Consider the following 8,449-nt stretch of genomic DNA (forward strand, 5'->3'; position numbering starts at 1 on the left):
GCAAACAGCTCCGGCACTTTCCCTTCCACTATCCCTGCCCTCGCTTTTCTTCCCTCAACACTCCTAACCATTCCCTTTCACACTCTCAACAACATTCGTTACTTTCGCTCCCTCCCCTTTCCTCCCGACACATACTCCTACCACGCCTTCCTTCTCATCAAATGTACTGTTCTCTCTACTCATGTACCCCTCTCCATTTCACATGTTTCCTCTCCCCCTCATTCACCCTCAATACTCTTCCTCTTCCTTTCTAAGTAAAAACAAGATTATAGTCCGTTTATTCTTGGATCAGTCCTAACACCCTTCCTGCCCGGAGAAACTGAAAATCTGGAGCGGGAGGAGAGAAAACTGCTGAGGAAGAGACGTTGCTGGATGCGAGAGTCCTGGGATTATTGGAATAAAATATCACATCATGTTCTCAGAGATTAGATTTATGTGAGTGGCGGCGAGAAGGTGGAAACGTAAGACGAGGAGAACGTGAAAATCCCGGATAAGTGTGGATAAGGATGATGAACGTAGGTAGTGACGTGCCTATGATTACTACGTGCATTAGTAGTATGATTTTATTTCTGTCAAGGAGACTGTTCATCACTTTATTACAAAGTTCTTTTATCACATAATATAGTGATGTATATCATTAAGACAGTCGTTATGGCAAGTAAAGGTTAAGAATATGAATTATATTTCAGATTAGATAGATGAACACCAATATAAAGACTGCATGTCAATTGATACTGAATTAATTTTTTATATAGAGTTCCTATTTTCCTTTCTTTCGACTGCAGCACCATTACCCTTCAGGAAAACAATGAAAATACACAGACGTTATAAAATAATCCCTCAGGGAAAAGTTAAGGGACAAGAAAGGAATTAAAGTATTTTCTTGTCACAACCTGCGGAAGCCGAAGCAGAAATATCATTGCTGTCGCTTCGTTCTCGAATTGGTGAACATATAGGTTAATATAAAGGCAGAAAGGTGGTTTGAGGAAGGGATGGGTGTTTGTTAATTATGGATGTTGATGGTGGTAGTGGTGGCGGGGTCAGTCATAATTCTGAGTCCCAGCTGAGGTGTAGCTGAACCAATAACTGCACATAATTACTGCTACAGAGAAGGTGGACATTTGAGCGGACAGCGAGGTTAATGAATTTTGGGGGATGGGGGCGATTAAGGGCAAGAGAGGAAGAGAGGAAAGAGAAGGTAGACTGGAAGGATGGGAGGTACTGAGAACTAGATGCAGTCTGATTCCAATTAACATTATCGGGAAAAAAAGGGTAACAATGAAGTGAAGTTGTAGAAGAAAAGAGCTTGAATGAGGGATGGAACAGACTTAACAAGATGGTAAGAGTGGCGATGGACTGGCGATGTTATAATGTACATGGGTAACATGAAGGAGGGGCTAGGAAAGGAGACAAAAGATAAAAATGGTGTGGGACTAGAACACATGGCCTGTAAACCAACTGTTGAAATGGAGCAAGCTGATGTGTCACACTCTGAACCGTAATGAAGTCAAAACGAAGGAAGAGTTGTAGCAAACAGAAGGGATGATGAAAAATACTTCAGAGGAATCCCCTGTGCCGTTAAAGGTGACCAGACGGGAAATGGTTTCAGTAACAAATCTCCCTTTCTTTGTGCCGGTCAAGCGATGCACATACCGTACTGAATACCAGTAGCACTTGTATTATCAGAAGCCTTGTTCATCCTCCAACAAAGGTGAGGGTGGGAGCTATGAATAAAACTTTTCTTGTATTTTGGTTCTTGGCCAAAAATATAACCGATACACGATTTATGTCACTTGACATCATGTGTGGTCTGGAAACAGACAAGAATGGTCATGCCGATGATGAAGAGAGGGATAAGAATATTGTTGACAATGGAGAAGGAAAGGAGTGAGCCGAGATATGAGTTGCAGTGAATCGAGACTGAAGAGCTACGAGTGGGGATAGAAATAGAGAATGGTATGAAAACGACCCATGTGGAAGAAATTATGAGGAAAGAAGGATCAAGAAAGGAGGGTGAGTTAAGGGCATGAACAGAAAGTATGATGTGAAACATAAGTGAATATTGAAGGAAGAGGAAACTGTGAGATGAACAGTGGATGGATATAACGTTAAGCAATGTATTGTACGAATGATTGACATAGTGTGCGGGGCAGGAAGAAAAATGCAGAATGGAAAGAAAGTCGAGATAGGGAACAAAGCTGAAGTGGAAGAATAGAGTGGGGATTACCGTATAAGAAGAGAAGTATGAATATTGTGTTATCTTGACCTCATACCATCAGATCACATCATTATTCGACTGTGATGTTTAATTCGATATTGTTGTTCCTCTACATTACTCGTCCTAAACAGTCATAATCACCATTCTCCGCAGATAGTGATATTTTATTTAACAGAGCTGTTATGCAGTAGCTGCTATAGCCAGTCAGAGCTCGGAACAGGCAGGCAGAAAAGTACATCTCTGGTTAAGATCTGATCTATTCCATATGATTAAGATCTTTATGTGAAGACATGTAAGACCGATCAGTAGTAAATATATCAGGATGCCACATCTTGCAGAAGATGTGATTAAAATTGTTGACATGTATTGAACATACTGGACACATACAAGGAATTCACAATCTGATAACCATGCACTGCTGGCCACACATTTCCTCACTTACTCATTGGAATCTAAGTTATCAACTCCCAATAGCCCATTGCTAGCTATTTCTACAGGTGAGTATACCCAATAAATAGGAACCCACAGTACAGTACCGTGGCCTCGCCAGGGAGCGTCAGAGTCTTCGCCTTCACTGCACTGTAGGTCTCGCCTAAGTGTAATCTTTCCATCCCTTCACGTTTTTCATTCCTTCAGGGAACACTCAACACTCTATGATAAATTCAGTCATCTTCTGGATACAGATTTTCATCCTGCTTTATATATATATATATATATATATATATATATATATCGGCCATACCACGTTAAGTACACCGCTTCCCGTTCGATCAGCGAAGTTAAACAACGTTGGGTCTGGTTAGTACTTGGATGGGTGACTGCCTGGGAACACCAGATGCGTTGGCATAACGTTCTCCCTACGTGTCAAGTGGGGTTGGTGGAAGATTAGTGCCCCTCCCTGTAAAACAATTAACTCTAAGCCGTTGACCACCCCGTTTGGGATACATGGCGTCTGGCAATATATATAGTAACCCCTCCAATATCCGGATCAATAGAGCCATCGGTAGGTTCGGATATTGGTTTCGTCCGGATATTGGGCCCCAGCTTATGGACTTGTACTTACGGACCCTAACTCAGAGAAACACCTATACAACTCCCTCCGGACATGCATAGCACCTATTTAACACCCAAATCACACCAATAAGGCACATAAATGACTGAAATAAATGCAATAGAAACATAAAATGTGGGTTTAGAAGTATGTTCATACATTAATAAACATTCTGGTACTTATGGACTCTAACCGAACCTAACCTAACCGAACCTAACCGAACTCTGAAAAACACATTCCTACTGCACATGCATGAGGTAAGTTTAGTATGGAAAGAAGTACAGTATGACACTTTCTGGTAAGTATAGTATGGGAAAAATACAATATGAAACATTCTGGTAAATATAGTATGGAAAATAGTACAACATGAAACATTCTGGCTACTTACAGCAAGTCCCTGGCCACCTCGATGAATAACCGCCTCCTCTCGGACTCTGACAGTAAGAACGATTTCCTGAAGCACTTGCACTACACTCTTCCTGAAGTCTTGCACTGAACTTAGTCACTAACACACAGAAGTCCGTTCTTTTCACAGTGTTCACTTTAGTCCAAATAATGTTCCAGTTTAATTTAAGTGTTGCACATTAACTTTTCCCCAGTTTTTTTAATTTTCCAAAGCCAAAACAAAGAAGGTTAGTTATGTTAAATTTCTTTTCTACTTAGTCTTTTCTCCCAACTTGAAAACCTTAACACAACACACCGTTTTTTTCACTGCACAACACTCAAAATTCCTGTGTGGTCTAGTGGAGAAGTTCTTGCTGTTTATTCACTGTCAGAGCCCGAGAGTATCACTGGCAGGTGTCCAAGGGGTGCATCGGTGGGTCGTGGTGATGGCGTACTGACTACAGAAGACTCTGAAGACAGCCGCAAACTCACGTCGAGCGGTGACTCCACTGTAGCTGATGTGCTGAGCTGTGGCTCGGAGCATGAGGGCCTGTCTTGGGGAGGCAACGGAGTGGAACCAGGGCTTGGCACAGCGGGGGTCACGGGCCTGAAAAAATTGTCAATCGTTGACTGACGCAAGGACCGACGATTCTGGCGATTGATGATGCGCTGCCGGAAAACACGCACTTCCTCCACGAGTCCCAAGGGCCCCATCTCCCTGTCGCAGTCCGGGTGTTCCAGGTAGTCTAGGACGAACTCTAGATGTTCCCAGAGTGCGCTCAGCTTGGGGATGGCTGGAGTAGTGCCCTGCTGAGCGGAGTCTGCATCATCATCGCCTTCGTCGTCGGAATCTTCAAGTTCGGGACTGACACCAGCAAGCGAAGACGCGATCTCGATATCAGACAACGTCTGATACCCAGGATCGCCCTCGTCGTCGTCCAACCACTCACGAACATCGTCCACATCAACATCGTCGCCGTGTGCGAGCCGTGCATGGAAGTCATCCACGTCAAACCCTAGGAAATCGTACTCCACATCTGTTCCGAGAAGCAGACGAGACCAACCATTTTCAAGAGTTTTCACAGGGACTTCCTTCCATGCACTAGCCCAGTTGTACAGCGCAGACTTGATGTTGTAGCGACGAAGGTTTTCCAAAGTCCGCTTGCCTCGAGTGTCACGTCCTTCCCTGCACTCGTCCTCGTCCTCGAGAACAACCATCACCTCGTCCAGGAACTTCCGACGGTACAGGCGCTTTGTTGCCACGATCACTCCTTGGTCCATTGGTTGAATGAGAGCAGTCGTATTAGGTGGCAGAAACATGCACCTAATACGGCCATTTTCAGCAACCAAGTCCTTGTCGCACGGGTGGGCAGGTGCATTGTCGAGGAGAAGGAGAGCCTTTACCTGGTCGCAAGGAATTCCCAGTGTCTTCGTCTGGTAATGTATGACCTCCTTGACGAAGTGATGGTGAAACCAGTCTTTGAAAATCACAGCTGTGAACCATGCTTTCAAAGAATGGTACCATACGACAGGAAGGACATCCATCACCCCACGAAGGCACCGAGGCTGCTTTGCACGGCCAACAATAACGGGCTTAAGCCGGTGCATGCCGTTAGCATTGGCACAACACAAAGCAGATATCCGTTCCTTAGAAAGCTTGCGGCCAGGTACAAGCTTCTCCGTCTCATCGGCCAGAGTGTTCGTTGGCACCGAGCGATAGAATAGGCCAGTTTCGTCAGCGTTATAGACTTGACCGAGAGTGAGGCCCTCCCTGTCGATGAAGCCTTTCACCTTGTGCCGAAACTCGTCCACTCCATCCTCGTTAGCGTCCAATGCTTCGCCATGTGCTTTACGGTTAGTAAGGCCATGTCGTAACTTGAACGCGAAGAGCCAACCCTCGGATGCCTTGAAGTCAAGGGCGTCGTGAAGCCTTGCAAACTTCTCAGCAGCAGCCTTCAGCTCCGTTCCACGTACCATCACACCAGCTGCACGTTGCTGTCGATACCAAATCAACGTGGAGCGGTCGATCTCTGCATACTTGGGGGTAAACATAACCTTCCTCTCCACGTTGCGTTTGCTTCGACGAGAAGTCAGCCGTGTACTGCATGAGCTTGTCTCTGGGAACGCTTGATATCGAACAAAGTCGACCGGCCAGGTTGAACTCAAGGAGAATGCGTGAGGAAGACCAACCCGCAACAACCTTCTCCAATATCTCCCGTTTCTTCTCCAGAGTCAACACCACTCTCTTCCTTTTCTCAGGAGGCGGGGCCATCATCACACACACTAAGAGTAGGGCAGAGAGCAGCAGGAGGCCTTGCAGCAAGTACGGCACCACCACAAAAGCGAGCACGTGGGCAGCCATGGCGAAGAGCGTAAGTCTTGTCGCGGTGAGAGACAGGCGGGAAGTGGGGAGGATGCAGCGGCGCTCTATCGGACGTCGGAGGAATGACGAACCAAAACAATGCTCTCACGCGGCGCGCGCGGCAAGTTCAAATTACGGACGGCAAAAAATCGATTTTTTTTCCATTTTTTTTGGATTTTCGGACCATTTTGGGAATGTTTGATCCCAGGACGATAAGGTCCGGGTAGTGGGGATGTTCGATTATTGGGCGTCCGGATATATATATATATATATATATATATATATATATATATATATATGTATGTATGTATTATCACGGAGTTTTGAGAAATTAAAAATTAAATAAAGGTTATATGTTTTGCTTGAAAATAGAGACAATGAATTGACTTGTTAAATCAAGCTGTAAGATTTACTTTATGCCGGCTTACTTCGCCGATTCTCTAAGGACAAGAATTTATAAACTTTCTCATCAGTACACAGCAGAGACTAATTACTCACGCATGCTGTTTGTTAGTATTGTTAGCCTCTAGAGAAAGTGACTCCAACCGTAACAATCAAGAACTAATGCTATTAATGATAAACAGGTTCTTGCCGATGCATTAACTCCTGGCTGGCACAATGGATTTAAGCTTAATACAAAAGGACTGGCCTAAGTACCAGTTATGGATAATACAAAGCATCTGTGCAAACTAGGAGTGGCAACAAGAATAAGCTTAATGTGGAGAAATAAAACACTAGTTTAGCTATACATTAAGCTTAAAGGAAAAGAAATGTAAAATTTATTAATTACAATGAAATAAATTTACGTTACATAAGTCTCAACATGAATTCAAAATAACAAGGAGAATACACTCGCTCGCTCATTCAAACATTAACACTTAAACCTAGGAAAAACGAAAAGAAATACTGGTCAGTAGAGGGGGCTAAGCAGAATGACTGGATGTCGGTACGTAGGACGGACGCTGCAAACACGCCAAACCTTGCCAATTCACCGTCTAGGTGGAGATTTCAGGAACTCGCTGTGACAGCGTTGCTCCACGCTGGGCACGAACCTGCTCTCACGACGATCCAATCCTGATTGACTTCGAATTATGAAAGGGGGCGAGATGTGGCCATGCTTGGTTCAACGGTCAACGGAAAAAAAAGGGAGCAATACACGCCCACAATAAATCACTCAGCAAAGGCACTAATGTCGCGAGCAAGGATAATCACATATGAAACAGTGAAAAATGTTCTGAAAACCGTCCCAATCGAGTGAGCGCTAGGACAGTTGAAATGAGTGATACTCAGTGGAAGTTCCACTAGAATTCGCGGTTTTCACACTGAAACAAAATGTCACAAACCTACGCTTGCGCCAATTTGTGACATCACACCCCATCAAAATCAGTTTTTTTTCTTTAGAATTTTTTTTTTTTTATATACATAAATATAAATCCTAACTCAGTCACACAAGATTCACACTGTGGTGTGTGTACTATCCTTCTACAGGAGAAAATCACAGTCGCCCATGAGCGTAAAAAACTCGTATTTACGTTAATAGAAGCAAGTTTGAGGAAAAAACTCTGAGATGATGGTGAAAAATCCTGTACTCAGGTCAAACTGAACAAAAGTTCACTACATTTACATTAACAACTAATTGTTATGTAGCTTGATGTATGTAATACACGGTGTAGGTGTGACAGTTGTGGTGTAACTGTGCCTACATGTAGAATTATGTAATACAATAGTAAATAATGACAACAAGGCAAAAGAGAAGAAGTGGCAGTATGAGTCAGGGAGCTGATCTGCACGACCTGATCTGCACGACAATGCTGCACCCGCTAGCTGCACCTGCGAAAGGAATCAAGGTGGAGCATCAAAAGTGTCATTTCTCTCTCTCTCTGCCTAGCAATCAGTACTTATGTTTATTATTAACCAGGAAATGTAGTCTTTGGATTGCTCAAATCTCTCAAGACCCGAGTAGTTTACTGGTTAACCTAGCATTATTAACCATGAAACGTGCCAGTTCCTGGATTGCTCAAATCTCTCAGAATGGGCAGTTTACTGGTTAACCTACATTATTAACCAGGAAATGTGCCAGTTCTTGAATTGCCCAGATCTCTCAGAACGGGTGGTTTACTGGTTAAACCTACATTATTAACCAGGAAACGTGCTAGTCCTTGGATTGCTCAAATCCCTCAGAACAGGCAGTTTACTGGTTAAACCTAACACCACACTTACAATTAACCCCTTAACCGCGGGGCGTCACTTTCGTGATGCTTGGGAGCTAGGAATCATACCGCGGGGCGTCACTTTTGTGATTCTGAGTTATTTTGAATTATCCCGGGCTTTCAAGTGGTGGCTTGTATCATCTATCAGTACTGCCAATGTCCAACACTAGTCAGCACTCCTAATCTCATCTGTACTCCCATCCATTGTTGACAATTTAGCCATT

The 8,449-nt window shown here is 43.9% G+C and overlaps 1 pseudogene; it reads left to right on the forward strand.

The window, feature by feature from the left end:
- The first annotated feature begins 2,946 nt into the window (after window positions 1-2,946).
- Window positions 2,947-3,067, forward strand: LOC145405716 (5S ribosomal RNA; annotated as a pseudogene).
- Window positions 3,068-8,449: the final 5,382 nt, after the last annotated feature.

Source organism: Coenobita brevimanus, chromosome 67, assembly GCF_032717465.1.
Source record: "Coenobita brevimanus isolate Jiangsu-jjx chromosome 67, ASM3271746v2, whole genome shotgun sequence".
Lineage (NCBI taxonomy): Eukaryota > Metazoa > Arthropoda > Malacostraca > Decapoda > Coenobitidae > Coenobita > Coenobita brevimanus.